We start from the raw sequence: 25111 nt of genomic DNA, 5'->3' as shown, positions 1-25111 counted from the left end.
TCATTGGCAGATTGCTCTGCCTCCTGAACTCTGATCCCCTAGTCCCCAATACCATTTGGTAGGTGGGATTCTCTACTTTGTAATTCCATTAAAAGCTAATAAATCTAGTTCCTGGGAACTGGAGATATCTGCAGTCAAGCAAGCTGTCCTCCCACCAGAAAATTATGAATAATAAGCCCACTCCACTATACACCCCCTCTCTGCGTATTAAACATCCTCTACCACCCTGGAAGTTATGTATCAGGGCCCCTTCATTCAGCCCAATGCACCCTTCTCCCACCTCATCTCCCACCATATGTGCAGTAAAGGGGTAATTAGTGGAAATTACTGATCCAGGCCCTACATGCTGAGCGGTTGATATAATACGCCCTACCACCTGCGGGACATCAAAGCTTCCGCTCATAGCACCCCCTAAACCCTACCGCTGGAGGATCGGTAGGGGCCCCAATACATTGCTATGGCCAGGGGTCTACACTGCTGTTAAATATATATATATATTATTATTTATATACATTTGGTCTATTTATAATACTTTAACTGACTCAGCATATACTGGGTCACCTAAGTGTCCATCTCCGTGCTTTGCTCCGACCCTCTCTGGAAACCCCCTTCTGAAAATCCTGCGTTTGCCACTGTTAAGGGTCACGGCGTAGTGACAGCTGAGTGCACAGCTCTTTGTCCACATTGCAAGGGGGGCACACAGGGGGGGGAGGGACACCAACCTGAGCCAGGAGGAACACTGGGGGCTGCTCCCCGGCCGCTCTGACTGTGCTACAGAGCCACTCTCGTGCACAGTCCTCAACCTCCTCTCTCTCTTGCTCCCTTTCTCTTTTATCTCCCTCCTTATAATAGGTCGGGGGGGGGGGGCAAAAAATGTGGTGCCTATGGGCGGTCAGACACTTAAATCCAGCACTGCTGACTGGCACATATACACTAGCACACAGGTTCTCAAAATCGATCCTCAGGACCCCACAAAGTGCATGTTTTCAGGGTCTCCTCACAGAATCAAGTGAAATGATTAGCTCCACCTGTGGATCTTTTAAACAGTGTCAGTCAGTAATGAGTGCACCTGCCGGGGACCTGGAAAACATGCACTGTGTGGGGTCCTGAGGGCCGAGTTTGAGAACCACTACAGTAGCACCATCATTTCTCTATTGCAATCTAGAAAATGATAGACAACAATGTGATTGGTTGCTATGGGCAAAACCACCACTTGACGATTTTATCTACCCCTAGTATTTAATAGTCTAGAAAAAACTGAATAGCCTACTAACGTAAAAAGGACAAAACATCTATTCATAGCAGTGCTTTTAACATCACAATAATAGGTTATATTCAAAGAATAGGGAGGTTTGATTCCTTGAACACAGTATTTATCTGAGATCAGCAGTTTAAAAAAAATGTTCAGCAAAAAAAATTTCGGTCCACATATGGCCACAACATTGGGCGGTATTCAATGAGCCAGAATCGCCAAGTTTTATGGCGATTCTGTGTTTTAATCGTGTCTGACGGTGATTTTTGGAGCCCCAAATGCGAATCACCGTATTCAATGAGCTGAAATCGCCGATGACTACCGGTGAATGAAGCAGCAATCGCCAAATGTTATTCTCTCCAAATCGCCGTTTTTGGTCTATAGGATTTTACATGGGGAATCGACGGTAGTTGAGGGGAATCGCCAAAAGTGTATTCAATGAGAAGTTGGCGATTCCTTTTTCTTCTTTCATATCGCCGTTCCTCACCGAGTGTCCCTCGTCATTTTTTTCTGGTGAACTTTTATAGGAACATGTGAAATAATTGGTTTGAAGTGTTCTATTTAACTATGCAAGTCTAATGTATTATTATTTGCTGCCCTTGTGTGATGTCATGGTCGTAGAAGTGCTATACAAATATATATTTAATTTTTTCAGGCATTTTTTTTTTCTCCCACAAAGCACTTTTCTTACCCATGGTGCACCTCACTTACCCATGATTCTCCTCCCCACCTCACTCCTTCGTTTGCCCGTAGAGCAGAATACCCAGCGTTTGCCGTATGCTGTATGGGAAGCGTTTGTACAGGGTAATTTGCTTTTTTCTGGCATTTCTCTGCATTTTTTTAAACAACTGACTACATTAATGCGGCTGTATAGGGAAACGCCGGTATGGCTGAGAATCGCCGTTAGGGCCGGCGATTCTCAGCCACGTTGAATAGGGTTACTTGGCGACTCCCCACGAATCCCCATGCATGGCGATTCACAGCAAAAAACCGGCGATTGGCAGGCGAATGTTAAATCTGGATCACTGTGACCAGCGATTCTGGCTCATTGAATACCGCCCACTGTGTTTCAGTTGGAAAATTTGAAGGTAATGTCTTTCCCAGTCCTTCCACACAGCAGAATCAATTGACTCGTTCTCTCAGCTCCATTCTTAATAATTATAGTCACATTATGGAGGTTATGTGCAAAAAAAATGTGGTAAGTTCCAGAGGCTCACCAGAGGTGCAGGATGCACAAACTCAGACATTTTTGTTTTGACAAATGATTGCCACTTTAAAAAGTGTCTGAGTACAGCTGGCATCTTGCAACGCTATGTATGACCCCATGGTAAAAATTTATTATAAATAGATATACATCTCATATATAATAGCCCAGATCTGTCACTCTGTGGGTGTGTGTATAATGCTGGGCAGAGTCATAGAGTGACAGATCAGAGCTACTAGCCTATCAGCGCAGCACTTGCCAAGATCGCCCCTCCCCAATCTCTCATCAGGAGAAGAGCATCACTGAGAGACTTGCAAGTGATAAAGCAGTGTAAGTAAGCACCCCCACACCTGGCTCTCGGAGCTCACCGCGTCAAAGCGTCATGACTCATGTCCTTCAGCTCCGCCCAAATGCGTTTTATCCTATGGGACTTTGTCAGTGGGTATGTCTGTTCACGGACCTCTGTGCATATATTTAGCTGTTCTAATTGGTGAGTCATTAATCAATTACTAGCGTTGCTTAGTGGGAGTGCCGGTCTAGCATTTACTCACTTACGGATATATAATATCCTTGATTTTCACTTATCACTCTATTATACAACGCTAATTACGGCGGCCATTTACCTGAAGAACTTGTCTCCATTCATAACGGCCGCCATATTAATACCGAAAATAAGGTTTCTGATCAGTTATTCCTATAAAGCAGCATATCATTTTATTCAAGTACCGGCATTCGCACAAAACAGCGCTTTACATATACAAAAAAATCTAAAAACATATTTCATACAGATAATAAAATCATTCACAATCATTCACATATTACAGTAGAATTAGCAATATATATATATAGAATCATCCTGATGAAGAAGTAATAAAACTTTGAAAACGTTTGATCCAGCTAAGCTCAGCTTGCATTGCCTTATTGATCAGACTCCGGTGCCGCTGACTCCTGACACATATCTGGATCAGTGGTGTAGCTAGGTGCCACGGCGCCCGGAGCAAGGGCATGTTTCGCGCCCCCCCCCCCCAATTTGTAGTAGGTGAGGCTCCTGCGCAATGAAAAGTGGGCGTGGCCCAACATTATACCACACACCGTAATGCTCAAGCATAGGAGTGGTGTGGAGCAGGGAATGAGTGATAGTGCGGAGCAGGGAGGGATGGTGGGAGTGATAGTGCGGAGCAGGGAGGGAGGGTGGGAGTGATAGTGCGGAGCAGGGAGGGAGGGTGGGAGTGATAGTTGGGAGCAGGGAGTGATAGTTGGGAGCAGGGAGGGAGGGTGGGAGTGATAGTGCGGAGTGAGAGGAGAGGGTGCCTGGGTTTGAGAGAGAAAGAGGGGGTACAGAGATAAAGAATCATGGATAGAGAGAGACGGGTGGATGAGAGAAGTGGTTAAATGAAGTGGAGTGAGATAGGGTGTCAGGAATAGGGGGGCCCCATCAGGGCAGATGGAAAGAGAGGGGTTAGAGAAAGGGAAGAAAGAAAGGAGGGGGGATGAGAGATAGTGTCCCATGATAGAGAGAGAGAGGGGTGAGAGGTTGTGAGGAAATGAGAGAAAGGGGGATAAGAGAGAGGGGGGTCAGATACAGAGAAAAAGAGAGGGTTAAGAGGGGAGATCAGACCTAGAGAAGAGGTGTGAAAGAGAGGGATCAGGTACAGAGGTAGAGAGGGGGTCCGACTCAGGTGGAAAGAGGTGAGAGAGAGGGGAGGGGCAGGCAAAGAGAGAGATGAGTGAGAGAAAGCATGTCAGGCAGAGAGAGACAGTTAGAGGGGGGTTAGCCAGAGGGGAGGTTGGGGAAGTTCCTTGTGATGGCTGCTGCCATCATGGTGGCAGGATCTCGGAGCAAGGCAGTCCGATGGGGAGTTGCTGCTTCGCTACGTTGGCAGCAGGCACAGTGCCTGGGTTATGTGGCACACAGTGGTGACCGTGATGGGGGAGGGGAGAAGATGTGAGACAGCCGCAGGGTGTCTGGGTGTGAGACTGATGCTTTGTGGGCTCTGACAAAAAAAAATACAAATAACAAATAATCAGTGCTTGAAGAAAGTGCAGCACTGAATACACTCCAAAAATACACATATACATGCTCCCATATAAACGTATATATGCTCCCTCCTGCACATGCTTCCTATATGCATATATACACATACCCCTCCCCAATATATACTTCTTCTAGATACACATACCACCAATATAGAGATATATAATAAAACCTCCCATACATACACTATAATATATATATATATATATATATATATATATATATATTACACACACATTCCTCTGAACATACACATACCCCCCCCCCCAAAAAAAATATTTATACATCCATGCTTCCATAATTTCCATAATATCAGCCGGGGTGCCTCCATGGAGCCTTCACAGGAAAGGTGAAACACAGGGGATGAGGAATTTGTGGTCAGGGGCTAAGGAGCCCTTCCCCTGCAGTTACTGGATGAGCAGGTAAAAACACAGAAGGGCGAGCAGGGCAGACGGGGACCTCCAGCTACGCTACTGTACCTCTAGCGTGGCTGCAGCTGGTTTGCTGGTAGAGCAGCAGCCTCATCTGTTTGCACTATATGCAGACACGCACACACTCTGCGTCGGCCGGCCCTGGCGGCGAGTGATGGGGAGAGGGACGCTCAGAATACCTGCTCCGGCTAAAGCAGTGAAAGAGCAGAAGTGCCCCTTCAGGGCGCACAGACTCCGTTCTCACGGATCTCATGCAGGGTTGTAGCTACTAGCTAGGCGCTGTGTCCGGGAGACGTGCACTGTGCCAGTGGTGCTATTTAAAACTCACATCTCCCGCTGGACCGCACTAGCCAATAGGCGCTTGCGGTCCAGCAGCCACCAGTTGATTGGCTGCTGGACTGCAAGCGCCTATTGGCTAGCGGTCCAGCGGGAGACGTGAATTTTAAATTGCAGCACGTCTCCCGGACAGTGGACACAGCGGGGAGCCGGGACGGAGCGGACGAGCTGGTGGTGCCGGCACAGCTCCGGCGCCATGTTATCTTCCTGCGCCCGGAGCTGGTGCTCCACCGGCACCACCCTCGCTACGCCTCTGATCTGGATACTGCGGTATCATACAGCTGGGCACCGGAGCATTCGGCTCTGTGTTTGGAAGTGCTGCCCGTCCACAAACTCTATATATATATATATATATATATATATATATATATATATATATATATATATATATATATATATATATATCACAAGAAATAGTACCCCAACCGCGCCCAAGGTGGTAATAAGAGCAGCAACTCTAATGGACCCCTGTAGGCAAATAGAGATAAAAAGGTTTAGAGTGCGCTCAGGAAAACACAACTGTTTAAAATGTATACATTTATTCCTTAGTCTTCACAAAGACTTCAAGCTTTAAAAGTACAGCAGGTCTGTTACTGGTACAGATGGTGTCGTAGGCCCAACGCGTTTCGTCAATAAATTGACTTCATCAGGGGCTTAGCGGACAATAAGTCAGCAAGACGTATAAACACTTTTGTAAGTTAAAGGATCACATACAGTGTCCAACATATAGGGGAGTAAAGCTCAATGCGGGACCCGAAAAGGTAGTGGGCGTAAATAATCATTTAAACTATTGGAGTGAAACCGGAAGTGTACAGCCTGGGATCTGTTGTTGGATCCCAGGCTGTACACTTCCGGTTTCACTCCAATAGTTCTGAAGTGTCTTAGGAACCATACCAGATTATTGTATGAACAGCTGATGTTGGTCTTAGACCGCACTATAACAACATTTGCATACATTTTTGCGACTTTATGGGCGAAATGTAATAGGGTGCGTTTTTTTAGACTAAAAAAAAATCGCACCAAATCGCACCTTTAAAAATCGCGTTTTTTGCCGCGAATTCGCATATGTAATGAGATGCGAATTAGCGGCAAAAAATGCGATTTGCCGCGATTTGCCGCGATTTTTAGTCATGAAAATGTGCGCATTTTCAGTCATGAAAATGTGCGCATTTTCATAAATGCGATTTTGTGCTAAAAAAAAAAAGTAAAAAAAAAAATGGCGTGGGGTCCCCCCTCCTAAGCATAACCAGCCCCGGGCTCATTGAGCCGGACCTGGTTCCAAAAATACGGGGGGACAAAAAGCATAGGGGTCCCCCGTATTTCTGAAACCAGCCCCGGACTCTTGGACCGGTCCTGGTTCCAAAAATACGGGGGACAAAAAATCTGGGGGTCCCCCGTATTTTGAAACCAGCACCGGGCTCCAACAGCCCGCGGTGTCATGCCACAGCCGGGGGACACTTTTTATACAAGGTCCCCCGGCCAAAACATGAGCACCGTGGCTGGTCAGCCTTGGACGGGGTACCTGGAGGAGTGGGGACCCCCCCAATAAAGGGGCCCCCCCCCCCCAAGCTTCACCCGTCCAGGGCTGAAGCCCGGGGCTGTCACCGGCGTCCGTGGCCAGTGGACGCCGGCCTGATAGGGTTAAATCCATCATACATATCATTACATTGCTTTTTACAGGCGAACTACAAGTGCCAGCAGACCTCCCCCGCATGCTGGGACTTGGAGAACCACAAGTCCCAGCATGCAGGGCATTAATGGGCCCGCTGGGACTTGTAGTCCACCTGTAAAAAGAATGTTTATAAAAAACACACACACAGAGAAGTACAAGTTTATTACACACACACACCTCAATTTTACACAGCATACTTACCATTCCTGGATCCAGCGCTGGTCTGGCTGCTTTACAGCCGGCTCCCCCCGCACTGACAGGCAGCGGGGAGAACCGCTTTCTCCGTTGCCTGTCACCGGCTTTCTCCGTAGCTTCTGTAGCTCTGTCCCAGTGCTACAGAGGCTGAGAGCGTGATTGGCTGAGCTACAGTATGCGTCTCCATGGAGACGCATAGCTCAGCCAATCACTTTTACACATTTTTATTAACAGAACCATGCACAGATCTCAATGATCTGCGCATGGTTCTGTCAAATTCGCCTGTCAGAACCTGGTCTATTTTTTTTGCGATTTTTGGTAACATTGACCAAAAATCGCACCCTATTACATTTGCGAGTTGTATACTTTATAATGGGAAAACATCTGGATGCGAATTGAAATGTGACTAAAAATCGCACTTCTAAAAGTGCGATTTCGCGGTAAAAAGTGTGATTTTTTACCGCGATTTTCAACCTATTAAATGTGCGATTTTCGGAAAATGTGCGATTTCGGCCGTTTTTGACCAAAAATCGCACATGTCTAAAAAATCGCACTCTATTACATTTCGCCCATGTCTACTGCCTATTAAGGCACAGTATTGAGATACTCCAGACCACTGTGTGAACGAACTATTTAGGTCAAAGACCTCACTGATGTACTAGCAGCCTTCTTGTGGCGATTATTTACGCCCACTACCTTTTCGGGTCCCGCATTGAGCTTTACTCCCCTATATGTTGGACACTGTATGTGATCCTTTAACTTACAAAAGTGTTTATACGTCTTGCTGACTTATTGTCCGCTAAGCCCCTGATGAAGTCAATTTATTGACGAAACGCGTTGGGCCTACGATACCATCTGTACCAGTAACAGACCTGCTGTACTTTTTAAAGCTTGAAGTCTTTGTGAAGACTAAGGAATAAATGTATACATTTTAAACAGTTGTGTTTTCCTGAGCGCACTCTAAACCTTTTTATATATATATATATATATATATATATATATATATAGTCGACAGGGTTGGTGTCGGCACTCCACTGATCAAGGTTTCTAGTAGCCCTGGGTGCCCTCCTGTGTAGTAATGTATAGAGGTCTTGGGGTTTTTAAATTTTAAATCGAGCCTCTTTTGATTTAATGATCTTAGTGATCGAGGAATCCAATCGTGAGTGCACCATCATGGCGGATAAAATCAAGGCATATGAGTCTGTACACATGGATAAATTATTACAGGACAAAACAGAGGATTTCCCAGTGAAATTAGAGACCCAAGTAAACAAATACAAACAAGAATTAATCCAGTTTAAAAAGAAAAAACTTCTTCTAGTCAATAAAGACTATGAGGAAAAGAGGGTTTACTCCTGGGCATCCTCCAACTCACGCGGCAGCCAACAGATGAGATTTTGCCGCCGAACCAACAAACGATACCCTTTGGACACGGACACCTCTGATAAACAATCGTCCAACAGCGAGGCAGAAAGCACGGACCCCCAAACCTCATCCTCTGCATATAGATCCCCTTTTGGGGAACTTATCCCCAATCCACCAAACTCTGACCCGCAAGAGGTCGAGGACAAGGCAGGCAAATCAATGCACGCGAATCCTTAAAACGAGCAGTAAAAACAACCAGCAAAAAATAATTTACAACTTATCTGACAGGTCCCTAACAGAAGCAGAGCAGGCGGTACTCATGAAGGGACTCAATTTCGTACCAACTACAAAATACAATCCCTTCCAATTTAAAGTTGATCTGCATCGATTTAACCCCTTCCCGACATTTGACGTATATTTACGTCATGGTCGGGAAGTACTTCCCGACACATGGCGTAAATGTACGTCATGGCTTGTAACTGTCACCGCGTCTATAGACGCGGTGACAGTTTCAACATGTCTGCTGTCCCTGACAGCAGACATGTCCCTGCATGCCCAGGGGGGGCTGCGATGCCGCCCCCCCGTCGGCGATCGCTGTGATTGGCTGTTCAGTGTGAACAGCCAATTACAGCGTTTTCTGTGTCACCGGCGAATAACGTTCGCCGGTGACACGCGATCGGAGGTGATTGGTGCTGTAAAGTACAGCACCAATCACCGCGGGGTGTAAGGGTGACACTGGTGTCACCCCACCTCACCCCGCCCGCCCCCAAAGGCCGTGATTGGTTCGTCGGACCGACGGACCAATCACAGCCAAGGAGGGGGATTTAAACTAACGGTGACTGCACTGCAGACGCCATTCCGGTCTGGAATTGCGTGCAGTGCGGTCACCGTGCCTAGCTGCCGCAGTATACTGACCTGAACCGAGCAAAATACTTACCTGATCACTGCTTCATCACTGCTTGTAGTGTGCTGGATGCTTCCTGGATCCTGTTACTACTTGTGACTTCCTGTGTTGTGAACTTGTGCTGCTGCAGTGTAATAGCGTTAGATAGAGAGAGATAGATAGAGAGAGATAGAGAGAGATAGTGTCAGAGAGTGCTATATTTTGTGCTGCTGCAGTGTGATATAGTTATAGATAGAGAGATAGAGAGAGAGAGATAGAGAGAGATAGAGAGATAGTGACAGATTGTGCTATATATTTTTTATATAACTGACTGCTGCCCCCCCTTTTGTGCTGATCAGTATAAATTAACTGATCAGCAACTTTTTGGGGGCGCAGGTTTTTTTTTATATATATATATACCTGTCAGTGCTGCTGCTGCAGTGTTATAGAGTGATAGATAGTGAGAGATAGAGAGATAGAGAGAGATAGTGACAGAGAGTGATAGAGACTGCTATATTTTGTGTCTGCTGCCCCCATTTTGTGCACCCCCAGCAACTTTTTGGGGGTGCAGGGGTTATTTTTCATATATATAACTGTCAGTGCTGCTGCTGCAGTGTCATAGAGTGATAGATAGTGAGAGATAGAGAGATAGAGAGAGATAGTGACAGAGAGTGATAGAGAGTGCTAAATTTTGTGTCTGCTGCCCCCGCCTTTTGTGCTGATCACTATATCTGAGGTGATCAGCAACTTTTTGGGGGTGCAGAGGTTTTTTTTTTATATATACCTGCCAGTTGCTGCCAGTTGCACTGTCAGTTGCACCAAAGGTTGTGCACCTGCTGCCCCTCACTGGTAATCAGTGTCGCATCACTGATCACCTTTTTTTTTTTTTTGAGGCTGCTGTGGGGTCTTTTTTTAATTTTTTTTTTACACACACTGTGATTTTGTGGGTGTCCTGTGGCCACTGTGCGCTGATCAGTGACGTACATCACTGATCAGCTTTTTCGGCACAGGGTTGATCTTTTTTTTTTTTTTTTGATCAAATTCCTGTTGCCTTTGAGCGCTGTTCAGTGACGGACGTTACTGACCAACATCTGTGCTCAATTTTTGGCGCAGGACCTTTTTTTTTTTTTTTACCCCTTCAATTTTTATTTTTTTTAACCCCTTCAATTTTTTTTTTTTTTTAACCCCTTCAATTTTTTTTTTTGTATAAAGTATTTTTTTTTTCTGCACTACATACACACTACACACTACATACCCCCCGGGTTGAAATAAAGTTTGTACCCCCCCCTACACTATACACGTGTTGAAACATTTCACTACCAGTAACACAAAAATAAAAATGGCATCCCAAATGTCATCCCAAATGTCATCCGAAATGTCATCCCAGTCATCCAGAAAAATGTATTTAGCGGAGGAGGCATATGCCATGCTTGCCTCTGACTCTGACACAGCCAGTGATGCAAGCGGGGAATTTGAAGGCTTCGTCTTAAGCTCCTCTTCCTCCTCTAGTGATGAGGGACCCCCTCAAAGACGCCCCCGTAGAGCAGCTGAGACCCCCCCCCCAATAATTGATCTCGTATGGACCCCACCACCAGACAATTTTGAGCCCCAGGTTCCTGAGTTTTTGGCCATGCCAGGAATCCAATTTGATTCCACAGGTCTCAGAGAAATTTACTTTTTCAAATTATTTTTCTCTGATGATTTTATAAATTTAATGGTGGACCAAACTAATTTATATGCCCAGCAGTTTATTGCTCAAAACCCCACGTCATCATTTGCTAGGTGGACCCCTGTAGATGCAGTAGAGATGATGACGTTTTGGGGTCTGGTGTTTCATATGGGCATTGTAAAAAAGCCAGAAATTAGGCAATATTGGAGTACAGATGTTCTGTACAGCACCCCATTTTACCGTATGGCCATGCCCCGGGCTCGATTTGAGACGATCCTTAAATTTTTGCATTACAACGATAATGCACAGTGCCCACCCAGAGATGATCCCACCTTTGACCGGCTATTCAAAGTCAGGCCGGTCATTGATCATTTCAGTGCCAAATTTGAAGAGATGTACATCCCAGATAAATTCATTTGCATAGACGAGTCCCTTATACATTTTAAAGGAAGGGTTAAATTCCGCCAGTACCTTCCCAGTAAGAGGGCAAGGTATGGCATAAAAATGTATAAGCTGTGTGAAAGCACCTCAGGGTACACCCACAGGTTTAGGGTATATGAAGGGAAGGATTCAAGAATTGAACCGCCAGAATGCCCCCCCCTCCCTCGTAGGTGTTAGTGGAAAAATTGTCTGGGATTTAGTGCACCCCTTCCTGGATAAAGGTTATCACCTCTATGTGGATAACTTTTACACCAGCATCCCCCTGTTTAAGGCCCTTGGTTCAAGAGGTACAGCAGCTTGCGGTACTGTGCGCAAGAACCAAAGAGGCCTCCCAAAAACGCACATTGCCCAAGTAATGAGAAGGGGTGAAAGCAGGGGAATATGCACCGAAAATATGTTGTTGGTCAAATATAAGGACAAGAGGGATGTCCTTATACTGACAACAATTCACGGAGACAGTACCACCTCCGTCCCTGTACGAGGTACCAGTACCCACACCTCAAAACCTAATTGTATCCTGGATTACAATAGGTACATGGGCGGAGTGGATCTTTCAGATCAGGTACTGAAGCCGTACAGTGCCCTGCGGAAAACAAAAATCTGGTACAAGAAGCTGGCCGTGTATATCATCCAGATGGCACTGTATAACGCTTACGTGCTATTCCGTTCTACCGGCCAGAGGGGGACATTTATGCACTTTCAAGAGGAAGTCATAAAGGGCCTAGTATTTGGGAACCAGCAGGCAGAGGGCCCCAGTACTTCTAGTACTGGCCCCCGTATTGTACCAGGGCAGCATTTTCCTGATGAAATCCCCTCCACTGGAAAAAAGGGCAGGACACAAAAAAGGTGCAAAGTTTGCTATAAAAAGGGAATAAGAAAGCAAACTATTTTCCAGTGTGACACTTGCCCCGACAAACCCGGCCTATGTATAAAGGAGTGTTTTAAAATATACCACACATCAATGGATTTTTAGGTTCATCATTTCACCGTGCTTCGGGGGTCTTGCTAATGCCACATAGCACCCACCATTCATTCCACCAGAATCTGAGCCGCAAAATCCAAAAATCACTCCTTCCCTTCTGAGTCCTGCCATGCACCCAACTGGTATTTTTTGGTCACATGTGAGGCATTGCCGTACTCGGGAGAAATTGGGGCACAGATTTTGGGGTGCTTTTTCTCCTTCATACCTTCTGAAAATGAAAAATTTTGAGCCAGAACTGCATTTTTGTGTAAAAAAATGTAATTTTTCATTTTCACTGCCCAGTTGTATCAAAATTGGTGAAACCCCTGGGGGTTTGAAATGTACACTATACCCCTAGATGAATTCCCTGAGGGGTGTAGTTTGCAAAATGGGGTCACTTGTGGGGGGGTTCCACTGTATTGGTGCTTTGGGGGTCTTGCTAATGCGACATAGCACCCACCAACATTCCACCAGAATTTGTGCTGCAAAATCCAAATATCACTCCTTCCCTTCTGAGTCCTGCCACTTTTTGGTCACACATGAGGCATTGCCGTACTCGGGAGAAATTGGGGCACAGATTTTGGGGTGCTTTTTCTCCTTCATACCTTCTGAAAATGAAAAATTTTGAGCCAGAACTGCATTTTTGTGTAAAAAAATGTAATTTTTCATTTTCACTGCCCAGTTGTATCAAAATTGGTGAAACCCCTGGGGGTTTGAAATGTACACTATACCCCTAGATGAATTCCCTGAGGGGTGTAGTTTGCAAAATGGGGTCACTTGTGGGGGGGTTCCACTGTATTGGTGCTTTGGGGGTCTTGCTAATGCGACATAGCACCCACCAACATTCCACCAGAATTTGTGCTGCAAAATCCAAATATCACTCCTTCCCTTCTGAGTCCTGCCACTTTTTGGTCACACATGAGGCATTGCCGTACTCGGGAGAAATTGGGGCACAGATTTTGGGGTGCTTTTTCTCCTTCATACCTTCTGAAAATGAAAAATTTTGAGCCAGAACTGCATTTTTGTGTAAAAAAATGTAATTTTTCATTTTCACTGCCCAGTTGTATCAAAATTGGTGAAACCCCTGGGGGTTTGAAATGTACACTATACCCCTAGATGAATTCCCTGAGGGGTGTAGTTTGCAAAATGGGGTCACTTGTGGGGGGGTTCCACTGTATTGGTGCTTTGGGGGTCTTGCTAATGCGACATAGCACCCACCAACATTCCACCACCAAAAATCACTCCTTCCCTTCTGAGTCCTGCCATGCACCCAACTGGTATTTTTTGGTCACATATGAGGCATTGCCATACTCGGGAGAAATTGGGGCACAGATTTTGGGGTGCTTTTTCTCCTTCATACCTTCTCAAAATGAAAAATTTTGAGCCAGAACTGCATTTTTGTGTAAAAAAATGTAATTTTTCATTTTCACTGCCCAGTTGTATCAAAATTGGTGAAACCCCTGGGGGTTTGAAATGTACACTATACCCCTAGATGAATTCCCTGAGGGGTGTAGTTTGCAAAATGGGGTCACTTGTGGGGGGGTTCCACTGTATTGGTGCTTGGGGGGTCTTGCTAATGCAACATAGCACCCACCAACATTCCACCAGAATCTGAGCTGCAAAATCCAAAAATCACTCCTTCCTTTCTGAGTCCTGCCATGCACCCAAATGGTATTTTTTGGTCACATGTGAGGCATTGCCGTACTCGGGAGAAATTGGGGCACAGATTTTGGGGTGCTTTGTCTCCTTCATTCCTTGTGAAAATGAAAAATTTTGAGCCAGAACTGCATTTTTGTGTAAAAAATGTAATTTTGCATTTGCACAGCCCAGTTGTATCAAAATTGGTGAAACCCCTGGGGGTTTGAAATGTACACTATACACCTAGATGAATTCCCTGAGGGGTGTAGTTTGCAAAATGGGGTCACTTGTGGGGGGGTTCCACTGTATTGGTGCTTGGGGGGTCTTGCTAATGCGACATAGCACCCACCAAAATTCCACCAGAATCTGAGCTGCAAAATCCAAAAATCACTCCTTCCCTTCTGAGTCCTGCCATGCGCCCAAATGGTATTTTTTGGTCACATGTGAGGCATTGCCGTACTCGGGAGAAATTGGGGCACAGATTTTGGGGTGCTTTTTCGGTACTTGTGAGTTATCTGGACGCCCGATTTTTTGATTGTATGCCTTAAGTTAAGGCATACAATCAGATGCGATGCGATGCGATATCGCATCGCATCGCATCGCATGCGACCATCGGATGCGATGACCCGATTTTTCCATAGGAATCAATGTTAAAATGGACTGAGTCCATTTTAACATGGAATTCAATTGGAAAAAGGGGTCCTTTTCATACCCCTACTATCCAAGTGGGCATGGAGTTGGATATAAACCTGTGGCGAGCGTAGCGAGCCACCGAGCCCGAAGCGTGGCGAGCGAAGCGAGCCCCGCAAGGGGACGGTATTCCGTGTCCCCTCGCGGGGCTCGCTACGCTCGCCACGCTTCGGGTTTGGTGGCTCGCTACGCTCGCCACAGGTTTATATCCAACTCCATGCCCACTTGGATAGTAGGGGTATGAAAAGGACCCCTTTTTCCCATTGAATTCCATGTTAAAATGGACTCAGTCCATTTTAACATTGATTCCTATGGAAAAATCGGGTCATCGCATCGCATCGCATCCGATGGTCGCATGCGATGCGATGCGATGTCCCGATCCGACCCGATTTAGAAATCGAGCGTCCGGATAACTCACAAGTACCGCTTTTTCTCCTTCATACCTTCTGAAAATGAAAAATTTTGAGCCAGAACTGCATTTTTGTGTAAAAAAATGTAATTTTTCATTTTCACTGCCCAGTTGTATCAAAATTGGTGAAACCCCTGGGGGTTTGAAATGTACACTATACCCCTAGATGAATTCCCTGAGGGGTGTAGTTTGCAAAATGGGGTCACTTGTGGGGGGGTTCCACTGTATTGGTGCTTTGGGGGTCTTGCTAATGCGACATAGCACCCACCAACATTCCACCACCAAAAATCACTCCTTCCCTTCTGAGTCCTGCCATGCACCCAACTGGTATTTTTTGGTCACATATGAGGCATTGCCATACTCGGGAGAAATTGGGGCACAGATTTTGCGGTGCTTTTTCTCCTTCATACCTTCTGAAAATGAAAAATTTTGAGCCAGAACTGCATTTTTGTGTAAAAAAATGTAATTTTTCATTTTCACTGCCCAGTTGTATCAAAATTGGTGAAACCCCTGGGGGTTTGAAATGTACACTATACCCCTAGATGAATTCCCTGAGGGGTGTAGTTTGCAAAATGGGGTCACTTGTGGGGGGGTTCCACTGTATTGGTGCTTGGGGGGTCTTGCTAATGCAACATAGCACCCACCAACATTCCACCAGAATCTGAGCTGCAAAATCCAAAAATCACTCCTTCCTTTCTGAGTCCTGCCATGCACCCAAATGGTATTTTTTGGTCACATGTGAGGCATTGCCGTACTCGGGAGAAATTGGGGCACAGATTTTGGGGTGCTTTGTCTCCTTCATTCCTTGTGAAAATAAAAAATTTTGAGCCAGAACTGCATTTTTGTGTAAAAAATGTAATTTTGCATTTGCACAGCCCAGTTGTATCAAAATTGGTGAAACCCCTGGGGGTTTGAAATGTACACTATACCCCTAGATGAATTCCCTGAGGGGTGTAGTTTGCAAAATGGGGTCACTTGTGGGGGGGTTCCACTGTATTGGTGCTTGGGGGGTCTTGCTAATGCGACATAGCACCCACCAAAATTCCACCAGAATCTGAGCTGCAAAATCCAAAAATCACTCCTTCCCTTCTGAGTCCTGCCATGCGCCCAAATGGTATTTTTGGTCACATGTGAGGCATTGCCGTACTCGGGAGAAATTGGGGCACAGATTTTGGGGTGCTTTTTCTCCTTCATACCTTCTGAAAATAAAAAATTTTGAGCCAGAACTGCATTTTTGTGTAAAAAAATGTAATTTTTCATTTTCACTGCCCAGTTGTATCAAAATTGGTGAAACCCCTGGGGGTTTGAAATGTACACTATACCCCTAGATGAATTCCCTGAGGGGTGTAGTTTGCAAAATGGGGTCACTTGTGGGGGGGTTCCACTGTATTGGTGCTTTGGGGGTCTTGCTAATGCGACATAGCACCCACCAACATTCCACCACCAAAAATCACTCCTTCCCTTCTGAGTCCTGCCATGCACCCAACTGGTATTTTTTGGTCACATATGAGGCATTGCCATACTCGGGAGAAATTGGGGCACAGATTTTGGGGTGCTTTTTCGGTACTTATGTAGTATCTGGGCTGCCGATTTTGTGATTGTATGCCTTACCTTAAGGCATACAATCAGATGCGATGCGATGCGATTCGATGCGATTTTGCATAGGATTCAATGTTAAGAAGGTCCTGTTCATTTCCCCACTATCAAAGTGGGCATAGAGTTGATTTTATATAGCGTGGCGAGCGAAGCGAGCCACCGAGCCCGAAGCGTGGCGAGCGAAGCGAGCCCCGCGAGGGGACGCATATTCCTTAAAAAGTATTCTGTGTCCCCTCGCGGGGCTCACTACGCTCGCCACGCTTCGGGCTCGGTGGCTCGCTACGCTCGCCACAGGTTTATATCCAACTCCATGCCCACTTGGATAGTGGGGAAAGGAAAAGGACCCCTTTTTCCAATTGAATTCTATGTTAAAATGGACTCAGACCATTTTAACATTGAATCCTATGGAAAAATCTTGACCATCGCATCGCATACGATTTTGTCACATGCGATGCGATGCGATCCGATCCGATTTCTAAATCGGACGCCCAGATACTACATAAGTACCGCTTTTTCTCCTTCATACCTTCTGAAAATGAAAAATTTTGAGCCAGAACTGCATTTTTGTGTAAAAAAATGTAATTTTTCATTTTCACTGCCCAGTTGTATCAAAATTGGTGAAACCCCTGGGGGTTTGAAATGTACACTATACCCCTAGATTAATTCCCTGAGGGGTGTAGTTTGCAAAATGGGGTCACTTGTTGGGGGGTTCCACTGTATTGGTGCTTGGGGGGTCTTGCTAATGCAACATAGCACCCACCAACATTCCACCAGAATCTGAGCTGCAAAATCCAAAAATCACTCCTTCCTTTCTGAGTCCTGCCATGCACCCAAATGGTATTTTTTGGTCACATGTGAGGCATTGCCGTACTCGGGAGAAATTGGGGCACAGATTTTGGGGTGCTTTTTCTCCTTCATACCTTCTGAAAATGAAAAATTTTGAGCCAGAACTGCATTTTTGTGTAAAAAATTTAATTTTTAATTTTCACTGCCCAGTTGTACCACAATTGGTGAAACCCCTGGGGGTTTGAAATGTACACTATACCCCTAGATGAATTCCCTGAGGGGTGTAGTTTGCAAAATGGGGTCACTTGTGGGGGGGTTCCTAAATTTTAGCATCTTATGGTGCCTAGAAACCTACATGGTGCCTAAAAAATAATCTCATAAAAAGGAGGCTCCAAAATCAAGTAGGTGCTCCTTCTATTATGAAGCCTGTGGTTTGGTCAACGTGCACACTAGGGCCACATATAGGATATTTATGAAAACAAAAGAATTGGGGGAATCAATTTTTAGTCACATTTCTCTAGTAAAATGTACTGTGTTCCTTAGAAAAATGTATTAAAATTGCAAATCTGCAAAAAAAATGAAATTTTGAAATTTCACCTACACTTTGTTTTAATTCCTGTGAAACACCTAAAGGGTTAACAAACTTCCAAAATGCTGTTTTGAATACTGTGAGGGGTGCAGTTTTTGAAATGGTATCATTTATGGGGGTGTCTCACATACAAGTCCCTCAAAGTCACATCAGAACTGAACTGGTCCCTAAAAAAATCAGTGTTTGAAATTTTCTTGAAAATTTGAGAATTTGCTATTCATATTGTAAGCCTCCTAGTGTCCAAAAAAATTAAAAGGAAGTTGAAATAATGATGGAAACATAAAGTAGACATATGGTCTATGTTAGTTATTAACTATTTTGAGTGGTATGATTATTTGTCTCACAAGCAGAAAATTTAACATTTTGCAAATTGCAAAATTTTCCATTTTTTCACGACATTTTGGTATTTTTCACAAAAAAACACAGACTGTATCGACCCAAATTTACCACTAACTTGAAGTACAATGTGTCACGAAAAAACAATCTCAAAATCACTGGGATAAGTAAAAGCAAAAAAAAGTTATCCCCACTTAAGTGATACATGTCAGATTTGAAAAAAAGGGCTCTGTCAGGAACGCAAAAACTGGCTCTGTCAGGAAGGGGTTAACCGGACCCTCCGATTAAAGGAGTTTTTCGGCAAACAGGAGGCCACTATCAACAGAGTTATTCCTCCTAACACTCCAGTCCTCAAATCTAAAGTATTATTCGATCCACCTACAACCAATCACGCCATTAAATCCTTTTCTTCCATAATGACAAATGTCTCAGAGAAAGAAGCCACCAACATTAAAAACACCCATAAAAATCTGACAGACAAGGAAAACAAGGCGTTGAGATCGCTATCCAAATATGATGACATCGTCATCCGCCCCGCCGATAAGGGGGGCGGAATTGTAGTCTTGAATACCAATGACTACATTGATGAAGCCAATAGCCAGCTTCAGGATAGCCAGGTATATAAAAAATTAACAGTGGATCCAACTGACCAATTTATCACAGAATTGGACATTATACTGAAACGAGGAGTTGAAACTGGAGCTATAACGGAGAAAACACACCAGTCTCTGATGAATACGACACCTACCATCCCAGTGTTGTATTCGGTACCCAAAATACATAAGAGGCTAAGTAAGCCACCAGGCAGACCTATTATAGCCGCCAGAGGCTCCCTACTATATGAGGTCTCCAAATACTTAGATACGTACCTGCAACCATTGATACAGACTGGCTTTACCTACCTAAAAGACACCACCATGTTTTTAACCGAACTCAAGAAAATCGATTTTACAGCAGACCAATACTTACTATGTACCATCGACATAGTTAATCTCTACACTAGCATACCACACGCTAGAGGCTTGGCAGCGGTCAAGCGCCTCCTAACAAACAACATCGAATATAAAGGCCCTGACCCTGACCTGTTCCTGGACCTGTTAAATATGGTTTTAACTAGAAACTACTTTGTATTCAATAAAGAGATCTATATCCAATTGCAGGGGTGTGCGATGGGGGCGTGTGTGGCCCCCACGTACGCCAACACCTTTATGATGGATGTCGAACGCAATCTTTTTTTCACAAATGTGGAATATGCAGGCAAGATCAAATTCTTTCGCCGATTTATCAACGACATTTTCCTGTTATGGAATGGGACCATTGACCAATTTAACGATATGATGACACATGTCAACTCTGAAGACATTCACATCAAATTTACCCACAACTGCAGCTATACTGAAATTGCATTCCTGGATGTATGGGTACAGTTAACAGCTGGTTGTTTATCTACAACACTATACAGCAAGCCAACTGATGGCAACTCACTGTTACTATCGACCAGTTACCACCCTGCCCCATTAAAAAATTCTCTACCGTTTTCCCAATACTGTAGAGTCAGGAGAATATGTTCATCTACGGAGGAAGAACAAAAGCAACTGCAGTTGATGAAGAATAAGTTCATACAACGGGGATATAACAACACGGTACTTCAAGCAGCATATGATAAAGTGATGGCTATTCCCAAAGAACAATTTATCCAGGCCACCACAACAACTGCACTAGAGAACAAGACCGTCTTCATTATGGATTATAACCCGGTCTCACACATTATCACACATACGGCCAAAGCCTTTTGGCCACTAATCAACAGAGATGTCGACATACCACTCCTCAAAAATGCTGTGTTGACACCATGCTATAGAAGAGGCCGCAACATAAAGGACTGGGTAATGAAAACCAATGTGGTACAACCTTCCCCTACAGCACCGTCACACTTCTTAAGCAAAAAACCAGGCAACTATCGTTGCTTAGGCTGCATCACATGCAGCTACCTGGAACCTGGCAACACATTCACCCACCCATCCTCAGGAAAAGTATATAAAATCAAGAACATCTACACCTGCAACTCCACGTTCGTGGTTTATCTTATTAAGTGCCCGTGTGGTCTTGCCTACGTGGGCAAGACCACAAGGAAACTAAAAGAACGTATGGCCATGCATCACATGGCCATCAGATACGCCATTGAGGGTAAAACCTCGGACCAGCCAGTAGCCCGACATTTTGCGGCAGCTCGTCACAATCTGTCGACACTGCGCTACAAAATTATTGACAGCGTCCCTGACACCATCAGAAAGGGTAATCGTGCTCGACTACTTTTACAGAAGGAAGCCCGATGGACCTATGAACTCAATACTGTCAGTCCGGCAGGGCTCAACGAGCAACTTAACCTCAACTGCTTCCTTTAAACTTTCATTCTGACTCACTGTCTGTTCAGATTGAAACTGTGGTGGATGATCTCAAGTATATCGCTAATGTGTCATGTTTTATTGTACTACCATCATGCCCTTGATTTCTCCTCACACGGCTATGACTGTCATATACGGTGTTTGTGTTTTCCGTAACCTAGCAACCATGCTTCACCTCGTAGTGTGACGTCATCGGCAAAGCGACCAGGCTGAGCCGCACGCACGCAGCGGGAAAAGATGTGCTAGACGCACGTACTGGTGATGGTGGTGGGAATCTATTAAGGTATGTTTTTTGTCATTTTGTATTATGCTTCTGATGAAAATTCCAAAACAGGAATTGAAACGTTAAGCTAACCAAGTGTAGCGTCGTTATTTTATTACCTGAGAGTGCCGCCACCACCCCAAGACCTCTCTCTCTCTCTCTCTCTCTCTCTCTCTCTCTCTCTCTCTCTCTCTCTCTCTCTCTCTCTCTCTATATATATATATTCATATATATATATATATATATATATATATATATGTATATATATATATGTATATATATATATATATATAAATAATGACTTTATAAAATTTATAAAGAACATATCAATTAGATATCATGTTAAAAACTAAACTGATTTGATTAATCAATAAACAAGTAAATGATGAATGTCAGAAAAATGAGAATTAGTACTTTTAATTTCGTTCTTACACTTCTGTATTAATTTATCTAATTTCTTTTTTTTAAACTATTTATTAAAAACTAGGGTTAGCAACTCAGTGCCTCTTAGTGCAGGGGTGTCCAAACTTTTTGCGCCGAGGGCCAGATTTGGTGAGGTAAAAATGTGGGGGGCCGACCATTCAGCCTGGCATTCTTTAAATCATTAATCACATCAGAATGGTCCCCCACACTGCCCCCATTCACTTTATGTCCGCCAGCCTGCCCCTTCACTGTATTTCCCCCAGCCTCCCCCTCCTTCACTATATGTCCCCCATTCACTGTATGTTCCCCACTCTGCACCCATTCACTCTGTCCCACAGCCTGCCCCCCTTCTATTAATGTCCATCAGTGCCTCCATTCATTGTATGTCCCCAAGCCTGACCCTCCTTCACTGTATGACCCCCATTCACTATGTACCCCACTCTGCCCCCATTCACTGTATGTCCCCCAGCCTGCCCCTGCTCCCCCTTCTCTGAATGGCCATCACTGCCTCCATTCACTGTATGTCCCCCAGCCTGACCCTCCTTCACTGTATGTCCCCCACTCTGCCCCCTCCCTTCTCTGTATGTTTCCCAGCCCCTTGTGTAAGCCAGAGGAAGGAGAGGCAAAGCAGGCACTGCAAGGACAGGAGATGCTTGGGCTCCCGCTGCTGCCCTCCTCCACTCTGCATGTTACAGGAGCAAGCTTCCACCTTGCTGCCCCCTCCCGAAACACTGCTGTCACTGTGATTGTGGAGTAGGGCGATTTACAATTGCAGCAGCAGGGGTAGGATGCCAAACACATCTGACTGTGGCGGCCGGCACCTCCTCACTGCAGCGGACAGCAAGGTAAAGGCACGCTCGCCGGGGCCCCACCTTTAGTGTCCTGTGCTGTGCTTCCCACATCTGATGCTCTGCCTGCTTCCAGTTGGAGGCTGCGGGCCACTTGAAATGACAGCACGGGCCGCAATTGGCCCTCGGGCCTGACTTTGGGCATGCCTGTCTTAGTGGTAACACCATATACTGAACATATTTGGACAGGTAGGGATGTTTCCATCTAACAACTACCACTCCAGTTCAGACAGGTGTAAAACCACCAGCAGATGAGGCATAGAATTACCACCAATATATATTAGGGAAATAAACTAAAGAAAAGGTAGAATTTTCGTTAAGACCTCCAGGTACTATTGTGGTCAGTTGGTGTATGCACCACGTTTCACGTTTGCCCAGTTTTATCTGAAGGTTCCCTTTCCTTTCATCCAATTTGACATGCTCAATACCTTTGAATGAAAAGTTCTTTAAACTTGATTTTTGACATTTTAAAAAAATGCAGTGCAACACTTGAGTTGGGATCTTTATTCACTATACTTCTTTTATGTTCTAAAATCCGTAGTTTTAAATTTCTCTTTGTCTTTCCAACATATTTTGCCCCACATTAGCATTCTAACATATATATCGCACTGCAGGTTTGACAATTCATTAAGCTTTTGATTTGATATATCTTTTCATTATTAAAATTCTTAAAAATCATTCATTCTTTACTGGTAAATTGACATATTGAACATTTAGAACAGGGAAAAAAATCCTTTTGAGGATCCTAACCATGTACCATCTTCGATGGCTACAGGAAGAACTAGGTGCCAGTCTTGTTTTTAAAGACTGGGCTTTTCTAAAGATTACCTGGGGGTATTGTGGTGATACCTTCCCCAGAATTGGATCAAGGGAAAGCATCCCCCAGTGTTTCTTAAGAATCTGTCTAATTTCTCCACTTTTATCATTATATTTTGTTACAAAGGGGACAAACAATTAACTTTTAGTGGCTAGAGTTTCTTTTTTCTTATATTCTAATACATTTTTTCTCTTTACATTTTTTGCTCTATCAATACTGTTCTTAATTAGTTTTTCAGGGTATTTCTTTTCCCTAAACCTCTCACCGTATATCTCACTTGAGTCTTCTGCGACCATATGTGATCTCTGATAAGGTGCAATGTATGCCCTGTGAAGAAATTTGAGATGTGTTTCCTGTAGGGATGCAGAATGAAGGTATCTAATTGTATTTGAAATATTGTTAAGAAAGTTATTGCATGAATCTAAAGAAGGAATATCTTTTTCCAAAATGGAGGTTACCTTTTCCCATTGTTTGTCTCTATCACAAATTTTAAATGTTGTATTATAATATCTGAGGTGGAACAGGCAATTTTTGGTGAGTATCATCAGGACATAGAGTGGGTCAGTGTCAGCAGTGCCAGATTTAAGTGTCTGACCACCCATAGGCACCACATTTTTTGCCGCCCGCCCCCCCACAACCTATTATAAGGAGGGAGATAAAAGAGAAATAAGGTTATGTAGTGATATGGGTGATGCAGGTATGTAGTATATGGATGACGCAGGTGTGTAGTGATATGGATGACACAGGTGTGTAGTGATATGGGTGACGCAGGTGTGTAGTGATATGGATGACGCAGGTGTGTAATGATATGGATGACCAGGTGTGTAGGTGACGCAGGTGTGTAGGTGACGCAGGTGTGCAGTGATATGGGTGATGCAGGTATGTAGTGATATGGGTGATGCAGGTATGTAGTGATATGGATGACGCAGGTGTGTAGTTATATGAGTGACGCAGGTATGTAATATTATTGGTGACGCAGGCGTGTGTGATATGCAGGGGCGGATCCAGGATAAATTAACAGGGGGGGCACCATGATAAAAGAAGGTTTAGGTGAAGGGGCAGTGTTAGTGGTGCCAGTGTACATGCTAAGAGAGTGGCAGAGAGAAAGTGGGAATGGGATTAAAAATAGGCCCTGGCATTTAAAGTACGCAGGCTCACCATGGTGACAAAAGTGAAGGATGTAGTTGTGCATGCGCCGAAGACGCGCTCCGGAAAAGGGGGTGTGTCTTTGAGTGTAGTGTACAACACCATATACAACTTCTACAAATTAAGCATCAAAATACTAGACTCCATACTTGCCCCTTACACATGATGCCAAATGGAATGAGCCAAAATTCGCATGCCACATGGATTGAGCCAAAATTTATATAATAACACACGGATTGAGCCAAAATTCACATAATGCCACATGGATTGAGCCAAAATTCACATAATGCCACATGGATTGAGCCAGAATTCACATAATGCCACACAGATTAAGCCACAATTCACAATATGCTTCATAAACAGGGACATTGTCCACCAAAGGCTCGCATTAAACATTTACACCATAATGTCCATTACACGTTAAGTTACACGCCATTATGTCCATTAAGTATTATGCCAAACACCATAATGCCTATTAAAAATTATGCTACATAAGTGTTGCTTATCTACATGCTCATTGCCAAGGGTTCCATGCTCATTGCCAGAGGTTCCATGCTCATTGCCATGTGGGATTACATGCTCATTGCCAAGAGGAATACATGCTCGCGGTAAATGAGGGACAGCCGCCAGGCAGAAGAGATAGCCACTGACAGTGTCAGAGCGTGGCTGTATTCAGAGCACTGCAGGTCCCGGCTATTTGAAATAATATGTCTTTCACACCA

General features: G+C 44.5%; 1 long non-coding RNA gene across 1 annotated transcript in view; it reads left to right on the top strand.

Annotated features, from left to right (window-relative positions):
* LOC146081026 (uncharacterized) overlaps window positions 1-25111 on the top strand; it is a 108552-nt gene that overhangs the window by 1054 nt on the left and 82387 nt on the right. The window lies entirely within an intron of this gene.

Source organism: Crinia signifera, chromosome 5 (genome assembly GCF_055691185.1).
Source record: "Crinia signifera chromosome 5, ASM5569118v1, whole genome shotgun sequence".
Classification (NCBI taxonomy): domain Eukaryota; kingdom Metazoa; phylum Chordata; class Amphibia; order Anura; family Myobatrachidae; genus Crinia; species Crinia signifera.
This window is presented reverse-complemented; position numbering and strand designations above follow the sequence as displayed.